At 41.5% G+C, this 26,969-nt stretch overlaps 1 long non-coding RNA gene across 1 annotated transcript; it reads right to left on the minus strand.

Moving 5' to 3' along the window:
• Positions 1-26,089, minus strand: LOC110477319 (uncharacterized). Its single transcript, XR_002466573.2, has 4 exons — positions 26,050-26,089; positions 25,497-25,581; positions 14,880-14,971; positions 1-56 (listed from the first exon to the last, which is right to left on the minus strand). It is a non-coding gene; the product is annotated as an uncharacterized LOC110477319 (long non-coding RNA).
• Between the last annotated feature and the right edge of the window lie 880 nt (positions 26,090-26,969).

Here is a 26,969-nt window from a genome sequence, read left to right on the forward strand (position 1 = left end):
CTGGTCTCCTCTTTGGTGTCTTCTTTACATTGTGTGCATAAAAAGGTGAATAAAAACTAAAAAAAAAAACAAACAAACAAAAAAAAAAACTATAAAAGGGAATTTCAAATCATGCCAAGGAAATCTGATATTGAGAGAAGGAGCACCAGGGAGAGAAAGATCAGGGAGAAAGATCAGGGACCTCTCTTCCAGCACTGGAGTCAGGGAAAACAAAGAAAAACAAGGTGTTCTTATCTTCTGAAAAACACACCTATCCTTCAGCTTCAGAAGATCTTTTGTGGACAAATACCACGAAGGAAAAGACAGCAGTTTACACAGGGAGAGGAATCAATCAAAACAGAGTTTTTACAACTCTCTCCTCTGTTCCAGTGAAGGCAGAAAACAGCAAATACAAACACACAGGATGTACCCCAGTCGGGGGTAGGACAGAAAAGCACACAGGATATCAGCTTGTGTTGCTGTGATCACAGGGATTCTGTCAATCATTAAGGCAAAGTGCCTGGTATTGCTTCCTGCCCAGGTGAGTTCTCACATGCATTGTGGCAGGTCTTTCCAGATGGATGAGTCCTAAATAGCCACAGGCAAAGGAAGCCATCCATGCTGTTAAACTGATGCTGAGATGGAGAGGATAAGGCTGTGAAGGGCTGGCATTTGGAGTGACAACAGCAATCAGGACACTAAAAAAGGAGAAATCCATCAGTCATCTCTGTTTCCCTCCTAACATCATCTTCCAGGTGGTCCCGAGCTTGAGGCATCTTTATAATTTAGGGGTCACTGGAATGTGTTCTTTTATACTCTCCATCCTTCTGGCAGGGGCTTCACCTGATAACAGCCACAGATAACAGGGGCAAAGAACCTCCAGCTCCTGCCAACACCTGCTCTGCACAGGGAGGTGTCAGAGCTCCAAGCAGGGCTGGTTTTGGGCACAGTCAGCACTTGCAGGGCTGAGCCCTGACACTCTGCTCTCAGCTGCAGAAGTTTTAAGTCCTGTGACCACTTCCAGGGTGCTGAACTTTGCTGGATGGGGACATCTATTCTCCAAATTTACCCCAGCATATTTTGACCAGCCAGCAGTCCAGCAACATTACATTTTAAATTATTATAGATCATTTGTATGAGGTATGAAACTGTCTGTAGTACCCCCTCAGATATTTTGCCAAAATGGTTAATTGAGAAAAAGATTATCTGCAATACCTCCTGATAAAAATGACTGGAAGTTGACAGTGTTCAATTAATCTGAAAGAAACAAACCACACTGAATTACAGCAAGTGAAGAAGTTAGTTCATGTTTTGAGCTCCTTTCATCTTTATTACCTGAGCTGTGGGTTTTTTGTCCTTACAGCTCTCTGTCAGCAGTGATCCAACAGAGGGCCCTGCCTTGAATTTTAATTGAATGTTCTCTTTCTTGAGAGAATTAGAAATACATTATTTAAAAATAAATAGCCAAATAAATATTTAGAATCAGTGCAATTGAAATGAGATCACATAAATTAAGAACGATGGAGAGACTCGTGTTTTAAAAAGGAAGATTTACCACATCTTAGAAAACAGGTGGAAGTTCAAAGGATCTGCAGTTCTTACTCTGCATTTCTCACTCCTCCTGCCTTCCCCTGTGTTTCTATGCCCAAGTACCTGCTAGCAGAGTGAAGAGCTTTACTTTCTTGGACCTTCTTCAGCTTTAAACTTGGCTCTCAGTCTGCTGATGAGAATATGAGCATCATATCTCCTACTTAGGACAGAAATTGTAGGAAGTGAAACTATGGGGCAGTTCATTATATTTAAAGCCATCACACCCAGTTATTTCTCTATCATTTCATCAGACACCAGCATGGAGGGGAAGTGTGAACAATCTCCATAAGAAGCAGGATGGATGGACACTTCATAACTGATTTCCAGCTGAAGTCAAGTAAATATACTCGAGTTACTAACATGATGTTTTCCAGCAGAGCAATAATCCAACTCCTTTAGCATCAGATGTAGACACAGTTTTCAGTTCTCATCAAGGGAACTGAGAGAAGGATAGAATAAATGGATATTTGCCCTGGATATTTTACAGCCCTGTATAAGGCTACAAAAAGAAGTATCAGAGAAGGATGAGCAATAAAGCTGTTGATCAACATTAGAAAAGGATGCTCAGTTTAGCAATGTTTCTTACCCTAGAAGCAGGCTGAAATGCTCAAGAGAAATTCTCTCATCAATTCACAAGGGATGGACAGTCTGAGGACAGTGATGAGAGGCCCTTTGAGACGTCCTGTCTGTGGCTCCTCTCCTTTGCTCCCAGAGCACACACTGCCCTCAGTGCATTGAGGTATCAGCTCCCAGACTGCAGAGAGGGTTGGTGAACAGCACAGGGGGAAATTACACATCCCCTCCCTCCCAGCCCAGTCCAGGGATGCTATTTTCTTACTCCAGGCAGTCACTGCTCTGGTAGACAGCTGATGGAACCCCACAAAAATGCTGGATCGTGGCTGACATTCTGGCCTTCATTCCTGCAGCACTTCTGGGCACATCATCAGCCTTATCTTTGAGCTTCCTGCCTCAAGTCTCAGCCCTACTGTTATTCCAACACAGTTTTGTATTTAATTTAATTTCCTTGTTTTTGTTTAGCTTTGATAAAGGAAAGGAAATCTTTCCTAATCGGCTCAAAACAAGACCATTGATTCAAGACCAAGTTCAATGAGCTATCAGGGGCAGCAGGATACTAATGGCTAATGCAAAAGTCTGAGAAAGAGTCATGGGAACAAAAGCCACTGGAGGGAGAACAACTTGTCCTTTAAATCCATGAAGAGGAAGTGGGATTTGGAGAAAAGTTCTGAGCTGAAAAGTCACTGCAGGAGGGGCTGGGACAGAGCTTGAGCAAAGAGCCAGGGTGAGCTGAGAGGGCAATCACAATGCAATAAGCTTTGGGAAATCACAGTGCAGTGAGCTGAGCTTTTTGTGCAGGTATGAAAGTTCTTGTATCTGTACATAATTCATACATGTGTAATAAATACATAAATACATGTGATAAGGGGTTTGGGGTTTGTTGTTTTGTTTTTGGGGGGGTTTTTTTGGTTTTTTGGGTTTTTTTTTTGCCTGGCAAGGGTTCTGGAAAGGATGACTTACCTACACAATCACAGCACGTCAAGGAATTTAACCCAAAGTATTTCTGGAGTTGGAAAATGTCTCCATTATCTCCCCCAAGATGTAATCACACATAGTCTCAGGACACCAAACAATTACTTAATGTTGGTTTGATTGCACACCAATGTAGAATAAAAAGGTTTGAGAAAGTGAAAATATAAAGGGGTCAGTCCTACCAATCTAGGTCAGCATCTAAAGTCTGAACGTGGCAGAAGATCGTGAATACCTTCAGACCTGACAAACAGCCACATGACAGAGCCTCATCCACAAGTGTTTCCAGGAGCTTCAGAGAACTTTGGCTCGCATCCCAGAATCCCTGCAATTTTCAGGCTAGCTAAGGACAGAAGTGCTCCTACAAGTGAACTGCATAAAGAGTAAGTCCAAGTCATAAAAATATTGTGCTAGCAGTTGAGAAGGTTAGAATACAAATGTGAGTGAAGAAACAGATAAAGGTCAAACAGTCATATCAGAATTACCCCAGTGTGGTGCATTTACAGCTCTTTATCTCCAGCTGAGACAATTTTTTATGTAAGAATTCACATGAAAACCAAAGCTGCAGTGATCAGAATCCTTCCAGCCAAATTGCTTCCTTTCACAGTTCTTGGTTCAACAGTTATAACTCTTTTAGATCTTCCCAAGCAGATTTGCTCTCATTTTCTCTCCTTCATTGATGTCTAATATTTGGGTCAGGTCTACCTTCTGACCTACTCCATGCAAAATTCCCATTGCTCTTTAGCTGCATTATATTTGCCATTATAGAAACCCTGTTATGACATCCAGCTTTTAATGCAGGGCTAGTTACTTATTTACTAGCTCTACAGGCCCAAAAATTCCCTGGCTCTTTCCATAGTTTGCTAAGACTGTCAAGGGCATTATTTTTTTTCCATTAGGGCATTTTTTTCTCCATTGTTACTAATTCACATTAAGGGCCCTTGGTCATGCTCAGTCATGCTGCCTCTTTGATCAGCACCCAGGTCAAATACCATGAGAACAGCCTTTCAAGAAATGTTTGGCTGTTCTGTCTTCCATCATCCTAAATGCTGGCTCTGCCAACACACTGGCCAGGGATTTCATTACCTTTACTATAATAGGTTCTTTACAGACTTCAAGCTCATCTTTATTAAATCTTCTCCACACATTTTCCCCTACATTCTCAAAAAACCTCTCCCAGGGCTTTGTTAAGCTATTTAGTGACAATTCTTCCATCTAAGTAGAGATCCAACAACTTGAAGCTAACTCTAACTGGTCTCTCTAACTCTTTTGGACCTAAATGTTACCTGCAGAAAAAATAACATCATTGTCACTCTTAACAAGCCTTAGTTTCCTCTGAGGTGTTCAAACCCTTTAACATCAACATAATCTAGAGTATTTACTGACTCCCAGAAAGGCATTCCCAAGGTGATCTTAAGCTAATAAACTGGGCTTTATTTCCTTCAAATTTAAGCACTGTTTGGAGTTTGGTTTTTTATTTGCAGTACCTTCTGGTCTACAACTCTCTTCTGAACTGTATTTCTTCTCTCTCATGACAGTTAACTCACCACAATGGTCAAAAAGGAAATGTAAACCATTCAAATTCACACCATTCTGAGAATGTAACAATGAATGCATTAATCCCACCCAGTCATATGAAAGGTTACAGGAATAATACTTGAACATCTCTCTGACTTAACCCTTTACTGAGGTCAAATAAAGCAGAATGTGCAATGTTTGCCATTACAATCAATTCATATTTGCACCTTTCTAATTAGATTTTCAAGGTGTGCCAGACTCTTTTTCTGCTGGAAGTCAATTTGTGACAAATACACAAGATTTATTAAAGCTCCTTAAAAGCTAGAGAGCAAACATACACTCAGATAAATAAACAAACAAACAAATAAATAAATATGTAAATATATATATATATCCTGATCACATTCCTGTTCTCTCCTGAGCTCTTAATGGATGAAGTCTCTCCTCTCTGTGAACAAAACCAGCTTTTTTATAAAGCAGTTTGGGCATATTAGGCTGTACAAAGAAGGGAAAATACTGCAACATTTCTTCCATTCTGGTTTCTCCCTTCTAGAGAATTGGGCATATTCACTCGGAATTTATTCAAGCTTCCAAACCAAATCAGCTTCAAAAGCCTTTGAGTCTGTGTAGGCCCTCCTGTTTTCAATAATGCAGCAGGAACACTATCAGCCCCTGGTGCTTTATTGGTCCTGAGAATTGTAATTGTCTCTCAAAGCTCCTCAAAATGTGGTATTTCTACAAAACAGCTGAGCTTTCTGGATTACAGCCAGTGTCTCTTTTTTCCACCTCACTATTGAAGAGATCACAGTATTTTCTCTATTTCTTTAAAGTTACACTGTAATTTCTACTTTGATCCTTAGTCCTGCTCACTCATTTCTCCACACATGGATACTTTTGTAAAGTGCATTCACATTATTAATCCCTCTCATCTCCCCTGTCATCTCTATTGTGTTTTATTATCTGATGTGTCATTTAACTCGTCCTCCACTTGTATTGTAATCTTCAGCATAAGGTGCCTTATTCTGAGACAAACAATTGTCTCTGCAACAGCCCTCTCAGCCTCTATACAAAAAGTTTCAGTGGCAAATTCCCTTTCTATGTTTCAAAAAAAATACCTCATTCACTATCAACAGGTTTCTAAAACCTCAGACCTGATCTCAGCTAAGATCAGCAACATCTGTGGGTTTTGGATATGTCAATTATTTTGTCTTGTCTGATTGGCTCATGAATTTTGTTGTGTTGTTTGCTTCTGATGTCATACACTGAGCAACAGTCTCAAGACTCTTTGGATATCACCTTGTTCTTTGAGTAAATAAAAGTGTCAGACTGGCTGACATCAGCTCCATCTAATCTTACAAATGTTCTACTGCTTTTCACAGCTGTTAGATATTGCAGAACTAGCTCATCTCTAGCATTTATCATCAGAAGGTCACACAGAATTCTTACAAATTCCACATAGGATGCAGTTTTAATTTCATCAGAAGGCTACTGTTTCTGATGTAAGTCCATACAAACCATTATGGACAAAACAAACTCTGTTATCCTACTATTCTGGGAAAAAGAGGAGGAAAAAAAAAAAAAGAGAGACATTCACTGATTCACTGATAGCTTCAAAACCAAGAACTTCTGAATCCTGTCCCTCATGATAAAAACTTTATCCATTTCATGCCTTTGAGTCTTTTCAACTCAGTATATTTCTGAAGAGAATTTTGTACTCTGGCTTTTTGCAATGTCCAGTCCTTTGTCTTAACACTTCTTTCCTGTATTGTAAGAATAAGTTGGAGATACTAATTTTTCAAACAATCAAAGCAATGTGAGAGACTTCCCCATTTTATATAATTTGGAGGCTTTCTGGCCATATCAGCCCAGAAGTTCCCTGTCCTCTCCCTGAGCTCCTCTGTCCATAGAACTGACTTGCTGGGGATTTGTTTGTTTGAAGGTTCTTCCCAGTGTTTAACTGAGCTTCATTTGCCCATTGTCCTACAAAATATCTGACTTAAGAAACACTTCTAGCCCCATCTCTCCTACCAACATTGTTCTTGCAGTCACAGAAGCACCTTCCAGAACATCACGGATATGCAATGCATTTTCAAGGACTTTGGTGCCAAGTGTCTGTGACAGCCAGGCTGGATGTAGTCTGAGATGCAAAGTGTTTGAGGCAAGGTTCACAAAATGTTTGAACGTGAAATAATCTGGAGCAACAAAGCACCAACCTTGATCCAAAGATATTTTCACATTGTTCGCTTTGGATGCCAGAAATACACCCAGATTCCTTCATTTTCCTTCAGTGGAAAAGGCACAGGTCTGCATGTGTATCTCACAAGGAAGAGAGGGGATGTTTCATAACACTTGATACGTTTCTATATTTTATACATTCATATATTATATATATATATATATATGGGTTTAGAAACACCATTACAATGAACAACCAGGGCATGCCTATACCATTGTGCTCAGCTGAATGCAAGCAGACCAGTTCATTTCAGTGTCATAATAGATCCTTTAATGTTCATTGCTGAAGTAGCTGTTGCTGTTTCACAGGAAAAATTCCTACAGTTTCAGAGACAGGAGTTTAATCCTAGCATTGAGAAGCTGAAAACATTCGTTTTCAACCTGCCCATTTTCTTAGTACGATCATGTTTTGACCAATGAAAAACATATGAAATCCTACAGTTTGTTTCCTTTTCTTTATAGGATTATTATTTTTTTGCTGTCCTGGTGCTTCAAATGAGACAACTTCTGTGAATCTTGTTTGGAAAGAGACACCATGTGCTTACACATCCCAGGAGTCCAAATTGTTCTGATGCTACACTTAAGGTTCTTCATTGAAAACAGCTGAGCACAAATGCAAAGGATTAACATCTTTGTTCCTTAATTATTTGATCAATATTTAGGTATAGCTGAGATTATTTAAGTGGAGAAAAGGCAATAACTCTTTTAAATTATAAAAATACTTTTAGGACTAAATTCACGTAAGCAGAGATGCTCACAAACTAGTTTGAATCACTTCTGTTTATAGTTGGTGCCACATCTTATTTCTTGAGTTTTGGGACAGCAGCACTTACTGCAAGAGGACAGTGCACTCAAAATGTCCAAAACATTTTAAAAATACAGCTCTCTGAGTTCCTTATGCTGAGGAAAACTCGAGAACAAGGATTTTCAATTGTGTATTTCACCTAAAAAAGACTGGGTAAGACCCCTTGAATACTTCCTCTCTTTTTATCAAGATATGAAGCAGGATTATTATCTGACCTAATAGTACCAAAACAATAGAAAGGGAGCAATTCCTTGCTCTCCTCCAAAAAGGCAGCCTGGGATCCCAGCAGAGCCAAGGGGTAACTCAGGGTGATCTCATGGGCTGAGCTGTGCTGACACTTTCCCTGCCAACAGCAATTCCCTGCAAAGGGACTTCCTGCACAGATAAGGGTGGAGAAGCCCACTGAGGATGTTGTTATTCCAAAGATTCACTGGTGAAACACATGGATGCTGAACAACTCCTGGAGACAGCTCAAGAGCAGGAGGCAACTGCAGAGAGAGCGCTTCAGGATCAGCACCTCGAGTTTTTGTTCCCAGCCCAGGCAACAAATTCCCATTTTCTCCCCTCTCTGGGAATTTCTTCCCTTCCAGAAACATTTCTCTGGAACATGTTGAGAGCTTCTATGAATAGGCTTGGGCAAGGTAGTCCATGATGAAATAATTATTGAGTTTGTAGTGTGGGTACAATCTTTCCTATATATTTTTAAGGGTGCCAAAGCAAGGCTGCATAATGAAGAGTTGACTTATAAAAGTGTCATTCAACAGGTCTGTGTTCACTGTTTTGATCAATGTTAAGTACTTGACAAAGACAGAGCTGAAATTCTTTGGATGCTTTGTGCCTACAACCAGTAGTTTTCTTTAAAAGTTGTTTTTGTTTAGAGTAGTCAGGAACAAAAGAGAGGCTGAGAAAAGTTGCAGTAATTGCTTGAATAGAGAAGTATTTTTTCTTCTAGAAAGATCCTAGACAACATTTTCATAAAGAGTTGTAGCGTCTATTAAAAGTTTAACAGGACTTTAGACAACAATTACACTGCCTGTACTATTACAATGCCAATACAATTTGCAATTACAAATGCCTATAAAGGTTCACTATCTGCCTACATTTGAGGGATTCTGGGACACTTGTTCTTTTCAAGTTTTCATCCCCAAGCTTGCTCAGGATGGCTTTGTCCTTCTCAAAGCCCTTTCTCTGTTAAGTCAGCCAGCCTCCATTTGCTTCTGCAAGCCTCATTTTCCTATTAGAAATGATGTTTTTATTACTCTTCTATCATGCTGAGCAGTGGGGGATATTCCTTCTCCAGCAGCTGGAGTGCAAGGCCTCTTGCCCTGTGGGGATTTGGCAAACCAGTTGCAAACTCAGTGGAGCAGGGAGTGAGATCTGCAGAGGGGATGTCTTGACTGTAATAGCACACAGACCACTCCATTCCTGCACAGCTAAAACCAGGCCACTGTTTTGCTTTTTAAGAGACAATAGGTCTCTTTCTCCCCTCCTCCCAAACAGGCCAGGCACAATAGCTCCAAAATGAAAACCTTTTGTGAATGCATATTACTTGGTTTCAAGCTGCCTGGAGTATAATGATGATTTTTGCAGCTCCCTGCAGTAGCTGCCAGCATTTCTGTGCAAGGAAGATGGGAGTACAGAATATCTTTGTGTTTGTTATTTGCTATTATTTTTAATTGTTTTTTTTAACTTTCAAAAGGCTGTTTAGGAAATTGCTGCCAGCCCTCCTGGTAACCCCAATGTATTTTCCTTATGGAAGGAAGTTCAGCAAGGAAAGCCACCATTTAGATTTAGAAAACACTGACCTATTCTGTGCTACAACAGAAACTTGCAAAGCCTGAGGAGAACTCTGGAGAAAGAATGAAAAGTGGGGGGAAAAGACTCTCAGAAACAATAGAAATATTCTTCTCAGAATCATAGAAGAAATATTGTCATTCAGAAGAGAGTAAAACTCACAATCTATTTGTCTTCCTCTCATCCTTTTCTGGACTTTCCAGGAGCTCACCTTTTATGCATTCCTGGCTGGGGTTATAGCCAAGTGTGAGTAAGCACTATTGCAGCTCCAGGTATCTGGCTACATAAGTGGTTCTGCAAGGTTTAAATTACATTTTCTGGGGTAAGTGGAACAATGTCAGTCCTCTTTTGACATTTTTTGTAAGGAAAAAATAAAACTGTTGTTTATTTTTACTTGGTTTTTTTTTTTTTTTCATTGTACCATACTTTAAAGGAGATTTTTCTAATAACTTAATCACTTCTCTCCCAGAAAGAACAGAGCAGAGCAAGGACCTCACTAGCTCACTTTTCTGCTATGCCAGTTGTGATTTTGGTTTCTGGCACATGAATCTTTTGTCAAAGACTAGACATCTGCCTTACAGGTCGCTGACCACTGAACCCAAGGGCTGCCACTCAACCATATCTGCAAAGGCTGAATAAGAATCCCTCAGTATTCAATACTTGTGAATAAATTTTCTCACTTGACTACCAAAAAAAAAAAAAAACTTTACAGCAAAACTAATGCCATACTTACAACATGGAATAGAGATCAGAATTTTGCCTTGAGGTGAGGCTGACCCAGGCTGATGATGGAGTGCACCTCTAGAAAACACACAGCTGTGCTTTTTTGGCACTAAAACTTATGGTTTGCCCTGCAAATATGGTTTATAAACCTGTTGCCTCAATTTGGTGTATGAAAGTGAAGCAGAACTGCTTCATTCTGGGGAAAGGAAGAGGACACTTGCAGAGGAGTTTTAGTTGTAGGTTCATCCTGCTTGGAGAGGAAAAAGGAGAGAACACAAACCCAGAGTGTTGCAATGCCACATCTTTCACAGATTTGAGTGTGTTCTGCCTCAGGGCACTGCAGTCAAACTCTCTCAGCCTTGTCAGGTGCCAGGCTGTGGTGGATTTTAACTCCATCCTGTCCCCAGCAGTCATTCCCAGTGTTGGCAAACAAGGGAGCAGGGCTGCCACTATTCACTGCCACAGCCTCAGCCAGGGGCCTCCTGCCTTGTGATTGCTGATTTCAGTTCATTTCTCTGATTTACAGTTTCCTGATTTGCAGGTTGTTAAAATACTTGTAAAAAACACTGGTCTGGAAAATGTTCCTGAATAATTAAGTTGACGACTAAAAATCAGGCTGAAAGGGTTTTAATTCATAGCAGCTTATACAATAAGGGAGATTTAGGGAGAGCTTTTATTCTCAACTCGTATTTCTAATCTTCCATTTATGTTCATATCCTGTACTACAGACCCCAAAGTGAGTTTATATGGCTAAATTCTCTGTCTACAGTCAGGAACTATTTCGTTCTCTGGAAAAGCTCTCTTAGGAAAGTAACTTTTTCTATCTGAAGGTTAGTGCTCTGTTTATGTCCTAGAGGGCTTGTGAGGAATTAGAGTATTTTTCCCTTTGGAAGGGGATTGTGGGAATTGACATTCTGGTGTTTAAATAGGGTATCTAAGCACCAGTGAGACACTGAGGGAGAGAGGTGCCCATTTAATTCTGTAAATAAAAAAAAAACATCTCTGAGGCTGTGCTCAGGGATTTGTGCAGTACAGCCTGACACATCCTGGATCTGCAAATGTGCAAGACATAGCCAAGCCTACTTTGACTTTTACCTTTGGTGTTGAGAGGAGAGAGATCTGTTGCCATTAATGTTTAGGCCTGCAATGGTGTCATCTCAAGTTTCTTATTTAATCAATCCCAGCTGTGTGAAATTCTTCCTGCAGCAGAGCTGGAAGTTGGAATTAACCATCAAACCTCCCAAAACTTATGACTGATTGGCTCTATTGTAAAGTCTGGTTAGGACCATTCTGACATGTCTTCTGCTGGAAAATATCTTTGTTAAAACTCTCCAGAAATGCATCTGTTACTAAATACCAAGACAACTCAGAATATCCTGAGTGAGGCCTGGCCAGGATGGAAGATGGGCTTTACCCAGGGGAATAAGTTCAGGCTATTGTGAGCTGTTTCTGGTTTTGTAATGACTCCCAGCAGGGGAAAAGCTTGAGATTCACAATTTTTTGCCAAGGAAATAAACATTCTCTGCTCAACTCCATTTGCAGGTCTTACATTGTTTAAAGGCGTCAAAGAAGTTGACACCAGAACATGACTACATTCAAAGAAGCTTCTTAGGTGGGATGGAGCAGTTTCTGCATGAAGGGAGTGTGGATTACAGGAGTTTGCCCACGAGGTGCAGTGACAAACATCTCCATGCAGCTTCGCAGGCCAAGGCTGTTCCTGAGCTCCCATCGAGTGCACGAGGTGCCAGATGCTCAGGTGGAGTTCACTCATTTGGAGAGAAACAGGACTTCTGGAAACCTTGCTAGTACAGAATTCCTAAGAGTTTGGAACTTGCTTAGCAGTTTAATGTATTAACAGAAGCATTAATAAAAAAGAAAAAATGGCCAAGAGGCAGCTCTGAGGGAGAGCTGTGAAAGCACTGTCTCCTGGTGTACTGGAACGTTGGGTGTGCCCAACATCTGTTTTTGTCAGGACACAGCTGAATGACATGGCCTGCTATGACTTTCCATACTCCTCTTTGTAGGATGGAGCATCCTCCTCGTCCTGCTCCCAGGAAACGTTTGTCAGGCAACATTTGCTTTGTTCCATCCTTCTACATCTCATCACCCCTCCTTGTGCACAAAAAGGAGCTGCTAAAACACTGTGTTAGCCATCAGCTTGGAAAATGGCACACTGAAGGAATGTCCTTTGGCACTGTATTCCATTACTGAGAAAATAATCTCATCTCCTAGAGTTGATGAAGCAAAGAAGAAACAACATCTTGATCAAAAATTTTCATTGAATTTTAGAATGTAAGACAGTCAAATGGTGGAAGGTGACCTAGTTTTGAGAATGGAGAAAGGATGTTTTAGGAATTGGCATGTCATGGCTTCATGATTATTATGGCTGCAGAATGAAAGAGAAGAGCAACAGCTTACCATTAACTCAAGGTGAATTTGCAAACTAGATGCACATATTTCCAAGGGACAGGCACGTAGCATGTGATTTCTGTTGGGCCAAATGAACTGATCTGCTCAAACACTCTGAGACCAGCAAATTCTCCTCTAGCAACTTCCACAGCAGCAAGCAGTTTAACTTGCAATTATCTCCTTGTGGCAGTTTAAGTTAGTTACCTCCTTGTGTGAAATGGTGAGAATATGGAACAAGTCAGTTTTAGGATGGAGGTGAGGGTCTTGCCAGTGAAGAAGAGAAGTTTACTCCAGTCTACCACAACTTTTGCCACTTATATCCCTTAAGGGAGCCCTTAAGGAACTCCCAAGGATACAGCACAGATGGAGGTAGAGAGTTTTTAAAAGCCATTTCCACTTAGTTAATAACGTGTGTGAATATTGGATTTTATGATTTCCTCTTTGATTTTATGACTATTGCAGACTATTCAAAGAGCAAACTGAAAAAGCCATTTATTGCCTGGGTTTGTTTTGTTTTTTAAACCTGTTACACTTGAAAGCATCATGAAGAGTTCCAGATCATACTCATAACAACAAGAATGCTTTATGAATTAAAAGAACTTGACTGCAAGTCTGAACACCACTATAAATGGAGGGGTGGGAGTCCATGTGGAGCTGTAAGGTTCAAGAACTCAGTGAAATTTTGCTGAAACTCCTGCCTGAAGCAGCTCAAGGGTCTGCCAGCTTTGCTACGGCTGCCTGCCCTCCCAAATGACCTTCCATAACTGGAGTGATGACCTCCTGATAAAAAGATACCAGGATAATATCTCCCTGATACTTTAGGTCTTGCTAGAAAACAGATATTCTTGGAGTACATGACAGTCTCACTTTGAACACTGGCAGGAAATAGATATTGGAGAACACAGAAATAAGAAACCTTTTTTTTTGATTGCACCTGATCATTCTCAAGCCATGATACTGGGGACTAAAATTTGGGCAAGGATCCAAACTGCTTCTCCCTCATTAAATCCATTCTCCTGTTCCCACGTGCACATTAAGGTGAGCATTAAGTCTGATGTTTCAGTTTTAAATCTCAATTCCCTTGCTTAGGTTCTGAGCCAAACATTTCCTGGGGGAGAGGCAGGCACAGAGGATGAGAATCTTTCTTCCAGGGTACTTGTTTCCACTAAATGTGTGATGAAATTACAGACCATACTGAGTGGTTCTGGCTGTTTTGTCCAAGACACCAGCTAATTAAGCTGCAATGTGTCCCCCCACCTTGACCAAGTACGTGGTTTTTGTACAGCAATTTTCACGAAATACTGCCAAAGTGCAGGTGGCACCATGACCTAAAACTAATGCCTACATCACCTGCATTTCAGACAGACATTTCTTCAGGTCACAGACTAGGTCTAGTTAAGTCACCATTTTTCTTCCCTGGTGGCTCTCTGGCTCTCTTTAGTTTAAACTGAAGGGTTTAAGATCAAAAATTACTATAGATATTTAAGCTTTTTTCCCCTACTATAGATATTTACTTTTTTCCCCTGCCATGCTCCTCCAAACAACCCTGTTGAGCTTTTCCCCCCAAAGGTAACTGCATTTGACTTTTTACATGATGTTTGACAATTTAAAATGCATCTTTTGTGCTGATTTTCCAGTTCACTGGCTGCTAAGGCAGCTTTTTGTGACTTCAAGCATCATCTTATTAATGGAAGAAAAAAAAAGTTAAGCACACAAATCATAGTAACTTAACTGTAATTTGAGTAACTGTGAAACTGCCAATCAAATGGATTGCACCTGTTTCAGGTTAGCAAATATTCTTTAAAAAGGCTATTCTTAAAGCATGATGCTTCTGGACCTGAAAGAAGTGTTAATCCATAGGTATTCACATCTCTGCCACTGACCACTTCAATATTAACTGAACACACAATCCAAACAAGGATTAGATTTGCCAGTCAGGTAGCAGCAGTAAAATTCTGAAGTAAAAAGTACTTTCAATGTGTCAGGCCACTCCTGCAATGGGAATTCTGCACAAATCATGGCAGTGCTCTGTGTCAAATGTTCTGTAGGAATAAAAGCCAAACTAAGTAGTAATTGACTTAAATAAGGCTACTGGCTTGCCTCAAATTATTCCAAATTAAGTCATTTTTGAACTTAAAACCTTTGGCTTAAAATAAACCAGAGAGCCATCAGGGAAGAAAAACCTGAGTGCCATGGAAAGTGAGCTCTGAGTTCATGGATATGATTCATTTTCCCCTTTTCCTTTCCATCCATTCAGGGGCCAGCCAAATGCATCTCTTACCTGGCCTCTCTTTATCCTGAAACTTGAAGTAATGAGAGGAACAGAGGAGCTGACGTGGCAGGATGTTTGTAGAAAGTTCTGCTGTGAGTCTCCTGTGAAAATATATACATATATATATTTATATAGATATACATTATATATATTTATACAGGTATAGTGTAGTGATAGAGAACCTGGGTTTAAACAATATGCCTGGTTGGTATTAATGTGGGATTTGCACAAAATCACATCTCTCCATTTCTCCTAAGCTGGGGATGGAGAGCTCCCTCACACATCCACGTAACTCTCTCAGGGTATGGCACAAACATCTGAAGCCCCTATGACTGCAATTTTTGTTGTTGATGCTCACTTTCATCACATCCAACATTTGCTCTGAGCTGACTGCTTCTAAGAATGTCACTCTTCACAACGTGCATGGATATTAATCTTCCAAAGTGGAATTTAAAGGGCAGAGTGGACCCTTCAGGCTAACACAGGGGAGGTGATGCCCTGTCTGTTTTTAATTAGAGCCAGCTTGTTTAATGAGGTAATGTTCTGTTGTGCTGGGTTATCTCCTGGAAGACAGGGCAGCAGGCAGGCTGCTGGGGAGGGACACTTGAAAAACATCCCAGGCAGGCTGTTTAATGTTAGCACTATCATTCATCACCCGGGCTCTTTGGAGAGCCTGACAGACGGAGCACGTCCTGTGGGGACTCCATCAGCCTCTGGCGTGCTGCTTAATGCAATTTAGCCAGATGTATCAAAGCAGCAGGCAAGACCCTGCTATTTGGACAGCATTTACAGCATCCTGGGCAAATAGTCAGGAAATGTTCAATAATGTGCCTTGCACAAGTGTGGCAAGAAGCAGATTCTTGGAGTGACGGGTTGCCAAGAGAAATCCTGGCAGTGCCTCACTCCAGCTTTTAGTCACATGCTGGTTTTGTTGTTATTGTTTGAGGGCTTATTTTTGTAAGGGCTCTCTCAGTCTGAGGTTTCCAAAGGCAGGATTTAAGGTGTCTTGAACACGCCTATCTGGTTCCTGATCAAGAGGATGAATGTGAACAGCAGGATCCCTGGAGAACTGGTGGATCTGGGCACAGAGCCTGCTGGAGGGCTGGGGCACCTTCCCAGCACAAAGAGCAGGGCAGGGCTGGGTTCTGCAGCAGCCCAAACACTCTGCTCCCCATGCAGAAGGGATCTGGGGTGTTTGGGCAAGCGCAGAGCAAACACCAGTACAGACAGGGAATTTAGTGGGGCCTCTGGCTACATCTCCAGGCTACAGAATCCAGTCTGGTATGCTGACAGCATCTGTTTTGGGATCTAAGAGGGGTTCTGCAGAGTATAGTTCAAGTACACCTAACTGTTTAACACTGAAATAATAACTCCCAAATTCTGCCATACGGACCTCTTCCCAAAAACTTGAATATACCCACAGACCTGTCTTTGATTGTCAGTGTGGAATATTGTGTCTGTGAGATCTCTCCATCAGCTACACAGTTGGAGGATTGCTCCCTCAGGAGAGCAGAGCCTGTAATAGGGACAGCAGAACCTATGGGGAAAATGGGTTTCTGCTCTTTCTGCTCCATGTCCTGCTGCCCAGGCAGGTGGCAAGAGAAACCCTTGCCATGATTCCTGTGGGTGCTGAAAGCAGATGGGGTTTGTGGCACTGGTGTTTTGCTATTTAAGTCTACAGCTTCTTTGCCAGCAAAGGAAGAAAAGAGCATGGTTAATGCACTGCCCCACAGGCTGCTGGCAGAAGATGTTTAACTTCTAGAGGAGGAAAAGTTCCAGTGGGCCTGGAAAAAGAATAGTTGTGATGTGTATTTTCAGCTTTAAAGCCAAATCCTCATTAAATTCCCAATGTAGAAGCAAATCTGTCCCTTGCACCAATTATTATTATTATTATTATTATTATTATTATTATTATTATTATTATTATTGCCCTATCCAAAACCACTTTTCTGAGGAGACCTCCCCCACTTCTCCCAGGAGCCAGAACTGCAGCTGAGGTGAGGGACACACACACAACCCAGACAACTCCCCATGTGCTGTGGTGTCAGCTTCACCTGTGAATTCAGCTTTGGCTCAGGGCTGGTGCATAAAGATGTGAAATCCATCTGGGCCTTGCAGTCTTGGAAAGCTCTTTGATGGTGTTTCCAGCAACAGAAATGTAGCATGTGCAGAGCCTTGCATCCTGTTGCTAATAAGTCTGCTTTTACACCACTCTGCTACATTTATTAACTTTCATTTACATATTTTTCCAATAATCTTTTAAACAAGTGACTGGATGACCATAAATCCTGGAGAGTGAGGAGTGCAGGGTATTCTGGAAGAACAAGTGCTTGGGGCTCAGTTTAACCCTTCAGTCCCCACTGAAGCCAGAGCCAGAGCATCAGTGTCCTGCCATGTGCCCAGCAGAGAAGGTTGGCAGGGAAGGGTAAATTCTTCAAAAGAACAGAATTTTTTCTTGTGCTGTCCCAAAGAAAATACAAAATCTGGTGCTGCTGCCAAGCCCCGAAATGCAAATTAGTGCCGAATGGGGAATTTGAAATGTTTTGCTAGCAAGTCCACGCCGTGGTTCTGCATCGATGTTCAGCTGTTGATGAAATCCCATCCTGGATTTAGCAACCAGGTTCACTAAACCAAAAGGCCTTCCCTATTTGATAATATATGATGAGGCAGAGGAAATCTGATACAGCTTTTTAAGGCAGGACAGAATAGGGACAGCTGGGTGTCACAGACTCCTATGACAAAATAGGGGATTATTGGGGTATTATTATTCAGGGTACCAACCCTGAATTTCTAGGTTTGAGTTCTTCCCTCTACTACCCCTGGAATTCAGCCTCCTCACTGAGAGAATCGGTAACAGTTTGAAAGATTGTTCAATATATATTATTATTTTTTATACATACATACACATAGTTGCTTCCAATTACCCAGGAATAACTGTTTCCTCTACTGAGCCAGCTGCATAGATGGTTGAACAATCTGTCTGTTCAAACACACTTCAGTCAACTTTCTCTAGCTGATTTGGCAAGAATTTTTCTTCCTACGACTGGATCTCCTCCAGTAACAACTTAGACAGCCTTTTGACTTGGGGTCATGGCTGCAGGACACTGAATCCTTTCATTTGTATCTCTGCAAGTAATGATGGGAAAGCCAAAGCACTGCCATGCCCCTGGCTGAGAAAGTTTAATTCTTTGTGCCACACATCCAGGTGCCAGCTGATTTTACACCACAAAGCAGGATGGGTTGTATCAGAAACAGGGGTTTGGACTGGCACTCAGAGGTTCAAGCCCTGACGCACATCCTGATAAGCACCCATTTTTGGATCTGCATGTATGAAGTAACTTCTCACCCCAAAAGGTTTCTGTAAGGGATGATATCCTGTTATGACTGGAGGGATCAGTGTAAAGATGAGCATCAGGGGAAAGAAATCTCTGTCCAGGCAACCAAGAAAGTTCTGGAAAAAGTTATACCAGCAGCAGCAGAGGTGAGCAGAAAGGGACAGTGCTGTCATCAGACTGTTCCACCTTTCCCAGTCCCACCCTTTTGTGACAGTCCTACTTAGGCTGTGGTTGTAAGGGCTATGAAAACTTCCAGGCACATTACAGCACATGCATTTTACTTGTGCAAATTTTCCCTGCTTTCTCTAAAACCTCAGCTTGGAATGACAACCATTCATAAATATTTTGCATGCCCCAACTGAGAGGCTAGAAGAAAATGTGGCCTTGATTAGCAACTGTTAATCAACTTCCCTTTCAATTAAATCTTGTTGTTCCAAATACATAGTGAGACCACTCAGTTTGTAAGGGTCCCAAACCTTATGTTGCCACTTGGCATGATGAAACCAAGCCCCAGCCTCCAAGGCTGTCATCCTAGGAACTTCCACAAACAGTGAAATGCTGTTTTGACAAAATCAGCATTTTTCTGCAGCCATTTCCCTGATAACTTAGGGCAATCTGCTGGGACTGAGTTTGATAAGGGCCCCTGATCTTAGTAATGCAGCTTAATCTCCAAAAGTTGGGTTTCAGCACTACCTAATCACATCAGGCTCCTTTGCCTTTGCCAATCCATTATGTTGCTGCAGGCTTCAAAGATTTTGGTGGCATAACGACATCTTCAGACCTACCTTTATGTGTTTCCAAAATTCCCATCCAATCCCATGTGCCAAAGCATATCATATTATTTTAATTGCCAGCTCACTACTTTAGGGGCACCTTTCTTCATAACTTCTGCTCTGCTTGTAATGATGAGATCTCTTGCAGATGCAGTTAATCAAAAAGATTACAATCACTCCAGAAACACCTGCACTGGAAATAAGTCTGGCTTTTATTACTATGAATTCCTACTGCTGACAAGCTCTGGGAGGAGAGAATGGGGAAAAACCCAAGATCCCTCTGCACAGCTGGAATATAAATGTGAAATTTTCTTTCCATTTATTTTTCTTCTGTAAATGGTTTAGCTGCTATTGATCAAGATTACCACCAAATAAAAATCAGAATCTACTAGCTTGTGGTGTTTTGTGTAACACACTCATAAAATAAATGTATGCCTTCACCACTGGAACAGGCCCTACTTTTTTCTAAGAGATGTACAGAACTGGAAATAGTGTTCACTGTCAGGGCTCAGCAAACAGACATTCAGGAGCAGGAAGGATCCTGTATTGGGATTCCATATAGGATATGGAAGACAAAATATTTTAGTTGTTCCGACAGCCTGCATCCTCTTTACCCTTATGAAATTAAGGATAAATATAAAAGAGTTCATTAACTGTAACAGATAGGTACAACAGGAAGCAGAGAATCCAGAACTATTAAGGGAGTAGAACAAAGATGTGTAATTTACTGCAGGGTAAAAAGGCATTCTTAAAACTGTTGCAACTCTTCAGTTAATATCCCTATTACTCTGAATCTCTTCTCTCTAACTGTTGGGTAGGTGCCAGCACAGTTTTTCTGAGAAGTTAGAAGTTTTCAACCTTTATCCTAAAGTGATAAAGGTGACACAGTATTTCAAAATTCTGAGGTTCAGAAACAAAGATCTTGGGGTTCCTGAAAACTGGCAAAACAAGAAATAAAATGCCATTCCTTACATGAAGTGGAAGGACATCTATGTCCACCAAGGACAGAATGGCAACAGTCTAAGAAACAGCTCAAGGCACATTTATTAAGGAATGCTAATTTATTGAAGTCTGCAATAGTCCCAGGTTCTGGACACAGAAGTTTTTAAAAATTAAATATTGCGTTTAAAAGCCATAGAGGATATTCACAATTTTTCTAGGGTTTTTTGTTTTGTTTTGTTTTTTGGGGGGTTTTTTGGGTTTTTTTGTTTGTTTGTTTTTAAGTAGATGTTAAATGCTGCTTCTACAGTGATCTACTAGCACAGGAAAAAGAAAAAGTCAAAGTGTGCCCCTGTCTAAGGACTGAATTCTCGCTGCACACAGAGTCAGTATGAAATGGGTCAAGTCCACAACATTCTGTTCTCTCTCAAACCCAACATAGGCTCAAAGGAATGATTTAGTGGGGATGGCCTGTCCCACTCCTTCTGCATGAGCTACAGGAAAGAATCTCTAAAACAAAAGGAGAAAATGTAGTCCCTTTACTGGCTCTTCATAATAATATTTTCTTTTACCTTCTATCAGTTCTTATAAACCTTTTCAGATTCAAAAACCATCAGAGGCTGTGCTGGCACAGTTGCTGACTGGTTTTAAATGGATGTATTTGCCATGCATATCCATGTAACTTTATTTAAATAGCCTGGAATTGGTAGTAGACAGCTAAGAAAAATAATGGCCCTATCAGAGAAGATGCTCCATTAACAGCAAGGTGACACTTCATATTTTGAGCAGAAATATTTAGGGCCAGATCCAGCAAACCACTTAGCTACCTACAGTTCAAGCTGGATGTGTTACAGATATCAGAGTCCAAGAAGACAAGACACAAACTCCATGTAACCTGACAGTTTCTGAAATTTGCATTAAAGGCACACAAAATAAAATATGCACAGAGTTTTAAGACCATTGGAAAACAACCTTCTGTGACAGGAGTAATGTTCCTTCTGGTCCTGGAACCTTCAACAGGAGAGCTGAAGAATCCCCTTCCCTCGTCCTAAGTTGTCTTCTAGTATGAAATTGGAAGAGGTGGATTAGAAGGGCTACAGGAGGATTAAAGAAGGTTTAACCCTGGGCAAAAGAAGGTTTAAAGTGTACCTCTCCCACTTCATCAGGTTTTACTCTTGTGGTCTGTCCCTGCTGTGACCCCCTGGCTGCCTTGGGGAGCAGAGCAGCACCATGGATCTCCGGGACACTTTGGGCTGTGGAGCACCTCAGCAAGCTGGTTAAACCCAGCCTGAAGGAACCCTGAGAAATCAAGAAGGGAAATACTTCAGGCATCCTTTCCTCTTTGCCATTTCTCCCAACAGCCTTTCTGAGCCCTCAGCAAGCTGGCTGAGGTCAGTGCTGGGGTTGAGTGACCAACTCTTCACTCAGCACATAACTCAGTGCCCCACACATGCTGGAAATGGCAATGCAGGGGTACTCACTACATTGATAAATGTTCAGATATCACAAATAACCACTCACATCCAAGCTCCATTTCTTCCTTCCAGAGCACTGTCAAGGTTGCATTACTGAGGGGTCTAAAGATGGGCTGCAGGAGTAGAAGGACTTTGCCTAACAGGACATAGGAAGCCACTGAAGTAACAGTCATTGCTGACTTCAGTGTACTTAAGTCAGACTTAGCCTGTGGTTAAATATACAAGTCCTTTGCCCTTTAAGGCTTTAAATAAGTTTGCCTGAAACTACTGAACTGGCTTACATTACAAGATAAATTATGAAAAATAAGTTGGCCTCAAAGCATAGTTTTGCTTAGCTGCTCTGGGCATGAACAGTTTCACTTGGCCTCTGTTTTCCAGACCACCTATGTCCCTCACCAGGAGGATGAAGAGAAAATAATCAAGAGGGGCTGGAGCCTATTTAGACAACTGGTCAGCTCCTTGCAAAGGGCTCTTTCTCGGGTAGAAGGCAGAAGATCCACCACAGAGGCAAAACAAAGGCTGCTAAAGACTGGTCCTGGTGCTGATTGAATGCTCCGATGTTTCTGGACAGAAAGGACCAGTTTCATGGGTCTGACCAGGAGCAGTCTATGGTCAGGGTCTGTGCCTTCCTTTTCCCTCTCTCCTCCTCCTCCTCCTTGCTTCCTCTGGCCCTCAGCTTGCCTTCTCCCTCATCTTTACTACTACATTTATGGAAGTGCTGAACACACACGGAGTACTGCACACTACAACTCTCATCACACCAATCACTTGACAGTGATGATCCCAGCACCCTTTATGAGATCTGTAACCAATTACAGCTGAAATCAATATGAATCCATCAATATAAAGCTCCTAAGCTTTACAACCATGGAACAGTGACAGGCACAGCCTGCATCTTTTCTAATAACACGATCTAGCTGACTCAAAAGGGGAACTGTATTAAAATACAGTACTGCTACAGTATGTCATATATAAAATGTCATATATAACATGTCATATATAACAAGGGGGAACGAACAAACTACAAAGACACCTCTGTAAAGGCATTATTGCATTGCTATTGAATCGTGCCTTTCAACAGCAAATCAATCACCAGTTCCCTTAAATGTACTTAGCTGCAGAATTACTGCGTTTCTAATTTCTATTCCCAATATTGGCTCAGGATTGCGCTGCCTGCCCAAGTTTTATGTCAGCTCTGCAAAGGTGAGCCACTCCTCCTGATCTCACCAGCAAACCTGCAGTGGCTGCCTTGCTGCTGCTCTGTTGGTCAATCCAGGCAACTCTGAAACAGCAGGCGGGGCTGACTGCGCCTCGCTCACATTTCATGTGTGCCCTGCACTGGGCTCATGCCTAGACTTGTACTATGAAAAAAAAAGAAAAATTGAAAAAAAAAGAATTTATGATCTCATGAACCTTGAGAGCAGAGGCCCTTGAGCATCTTGTGAATGACAGCAGCACTCCTAAGTCTGGATCCCAGCCCACGTTTTCCATCCAAGAGGACTGAGCGATGTTTGGAATTACATAGCGAGGAATCTAAACTAAACCAGGTGTCTTCCCAGTTTTGCCAAAAAAATAGCTTGACACATACTAGCTTATAAATAGATGGTTCTGCCAGATCAAACAATGATATATTACACTGACCACTCAAACAGCCCAACAATGAAGCAATTTTCATGAGGATGCAGTACTTTTTTTACTTTTTTAAATTGAAAATAATAAACAGATTGGTTTGTATTATCATGAAAAATGTGCTAAAGGGTAAGGTCTGTGAAGAAAAATCTGACAAGTCATAGGTCATAAAAGTTTCAGTTCAAGCTTGTTCATATTATAGTGAAATAAATTATTGCTGAAAACTTCTTTCAAAGAGTTCCTTTTTGATTGGGTCTTGGTTTTAAGATGAGCAAGCACTTTAAATGTGAGCTATTTCCATTGTTTGTGAGCAATAAATGTCAGGCTGAATAGAAAAGCAGAGACCAGAAGTTATTTCCACTAGTGTAAAAGAAAAGCTGCACAGTGTTTCCTTCCAACCACAGAACACCCTTTAGCTTTTATCTAACAATGATTATCCAGCTCACCTGTCCACACATGGGCACCTGGACAGGGAATTCTCAGCATCATATAAGGCTTTTCTTTCTCCTACAACCCATAAACCCAGATGGCACTTGGGAAAATTCAATTCTGATGTGACTGACTCCAGCACAACCTGACTCCATTTCTAAGATTTAATTCCTTCTGCTGGAACAGTTTGTCATTTAATTCTCAAAAAATTAAATTTTGTTCTTTCTAGAATGAGACTGTTTTGATCGTGATGAGCAGGGTCTCGCTCAGGACAAAAGAGATTTTGATGGCAGATGTGATGTAGAACAGTAGAGCTGCACAGGACCAAAGGGTGTCATGCAGAGATGGTCACTGCAGCAGAATTTCTCAGTGTAAATGATTCATGGAGAAATCTCTTTTTGCTGATAGGCTCTGGAGAGATGCCTGGATACAGTGATAAGGAGCTGACAGGGAACCAGCCATGCTCAAATGCCTTTCAGTTCATCTAAAGCTGCAAAGAAAATCTCCTCCGGCATTTAAGTCTTCAGGACTCTTCCAGTCATGTCTTTTCCTTCTGACAGTCTTCCAGCTCCCTGGGACTTTCTGGCCCTCCTCAGCATCCTCTTTTGTCTTCTTCTGCTCCCCCAAGGATAGTTCTGTTCTTTTTTCAGCTCATTCCACTTTTCTGAGTTCCTGAGGAAGTTCCTGAGGAAGAGGCTGCAGGTGGAGCAGCCTGTGGTGGGACAAGCTGCCATCAGTTGTCCCTTGTCCTCACTCAGGACCCACTGGATCCTTTCAGAACAAGGTTTAGACCTTTTATAACCAGGTTTAATCCAACACAGCAGACTCAGCTCTCCCCCAGTGTTAGTTTCTAGCAGAGTTCTGTGCTCCAGCACATGAAAGTGCTCTAACACACATCACATATTTTTCCAGGCTCCACCGCAGTGTCAGGCATAATGAAACACTTAATTATCAGACCTCAGAACTCGGGATTCCCCAGCCACACAAATGCATCTGGGCCTGGCTGTGCAATCCTTCCTCTGCCCAACTCTTGCTCCTGGGGACAGGTAAAACCAACAGGCTGAGAAACAAAGAGGCTGCATAGCTATAGATAGGAATGAGCTCATGATGGGAACTTGTGCTGCCAGCCTAAGGAAAGCCTGGTTACAAGATCCAGATAGCTACTTGGCACCTGAGAAGCACAGAACTGAATCAGAGGCCAGACACATAAACATTAGTCCAAGTGTTAGAATAGGAAATACCAAAATCTTGCATTCCTTGACTGAAGCAGTCTTGCCTAGAAAAGGCAGATCTAGCTGGGAGGGAACAGTCTGGTGCAATGGGACACCAGCAAAGGGTGGAGACAAGAAGACACCACTGAAATGACCCCACTGAAACTTTGGGGTTTGTCCCTGTTTCCTCTTTCAGAGCAGTTCAGTGAAGTCCATCCCCAGCTCTACCCTGGCTCTGAGACATGGCACCAGCACTCTGTATTCTCAGGTGCCACAAAAATTTGCATCTTCTGGGCCAAAGAACAAACATTTCCAACTCTAGTGGCAGCATGAAAGCTTCACAGTGCCCACATCACAGAGAAGCACTGGGGCTTCTGCAGCACAGATAATTTATTTTGTATTGAGCACAACAATTCACCCAGGAGTCGTTTCTCCCTCCCAGCCTGCCAGGCACAAAATATTCACCAGCTTCCTTTTCCATTACAAATTTAAGATCTACCTTGAAAACATAAAAAGCCTGCAGCACGACAAACACACAGAGTAAGAGGAAGAGAGCTTTTGTCTGTCCCCACTGTCTGTAAATCTCTTTGGTAGCTGGGAAGTTGTGAGGTGGCAGGTTTTCAGCACTGATTGACTGTTATCTGACATGGATTGTATGGCTCTCTGGATTTTTTTTTGTCAAATCTGTAAAGCCACTGAAACAATAGTTCTGGTTATAAGAACTCTTTCAGGGTGGAGTGAAAAACAAGAAACCATTGCTGGAAAGTGTCTGGTGTTGATCACAAAGAGAATAAGTACTGTTTGCCCAGAGAAAACAAGATTTTTTTTCACTAACCTCTTATTTTGCCTTCTCAGCATTTTTTCTGTTTTCTCTAGTCTGCAGCCCTTCTCTAGCCAGTAAATTCAATATCATGTGAGATCTAGAGAGAACAAAGTGAGCATTAGGCAGACAAACAAGGAAGGGGTCAATTATTGTATTAAAATCCCCAAGTGCACTGTTCTAGCACAAATTTCACATTTGCTTGTGCATGCTTTTAACTGATTCCTTACTTTGTATCTTTTAAATGGGCACCAGATGCCAGAGAGAATGATCAAAATTGCAGTGAAACTCGAGATCAAATAAGTTTTTCCCTAAACAAAACCTATTTTTAAAATATCCTACATGCTTTCCCCTCCAAAGATTTACCAAGAAAAAGAGCCTTTCTCCCAGTCTGCCACCTTAAGAGCTGTGCAAAATCTCAAAGGCTTTGTGACTCCCTCCTGATCACTCCCGTCTTGAGGCACTGGGAGGACTGGAATTATCCTTGTCTTAAACTCAGGAATCAGCTTTCCCTTCCCAAACACAAACATCCAACAGCTGTAAAAATGGCATCCAATCAAGTGCTGACTCTGCCAGTTCTGCAGTGCTCCTGCTCACATCCATCTGCCTCCTCCTGCCACGCTGCAGCACATCAGAGTGCTGGGGAGGAAGGGCAGAAGTTGACTTGCTACCCATGTGTGTGGGCCAGTAGCCAAGTGATTGCACTTTCCAAGCTGGCCACAGATCCACCTTTCATGTCGAAACCTGGGGAGAATTAGGCAACTTTTTAAATTAAATAATTCTTCAATCGATGTTCTTCTGTTGTTTACTTATTTTCTTCTTGAAAACTTCTCTTTTTTCAGTTTTTTTAATTAGAAACACCTTATTTCGCGCCTTTTAAAACCCTCCTGGATTGAGTTAGGTCAAAGAACAGCAAGTTCTGTACACGTAAGATCATGTTAAATTACTGAATCTTTCTGTGAACTATCTGGCTGCCTTCAGTGTGGACAGAATATTTTTTTCCCATCATATGAACAGAAGAGAGACTGCAAGTCTTTCATCAGACACTGCCTTTTAAGAAAAAAGTCCTTTTAGATATAATCTGTTGCCTCAGATTTACTTCATGCTCCTTCAAAATTTATTCCTATCTATATTTTTAAACATTTGGGATGTTAGAACCAATTTTCTGCTCTGAGGGAGTTCTGTCAGGAAGCTGAGCCTGTCCCAGGCAAGGCCTGCTCAGCTTTCTAGAATGTGTCAGCTCTGTCTTGGTGTAAAGCAAAGAGACTCAGGTTTCTCCTCCCTAGAATGTTGTGGGAGTTTCCTTTCCCACAGATTGAACCTTAAAAATTGTTCTCTTATTTTTCTCCCTAGTGTAATAGGAACTGAGCCCCTCTTTACAGTCCACTAATTATAAATTTTAAACCAAATGTGGCAGTTTCAGAACCTGGGTTAGTTTGGCTGATCATAAAGACATCTTCCAGCTGTGACCCTCCTTGAAGGACAGGA

This window comes from Lonchura striata, chromosome 9 (assembly GCF_046129695.1).
Source record: "Lonchura striata isolate bLonStr1 chromosome 9, bLonStr1.mat, whole genome shotgun sequence".
Classification (NCBI taxonomy): domain Eukaryota; kingdom Metazoa; phylum Chordata; class Aves; order Passeriformes; family Estrildidae; genus Lonchura; species Lonchura striata.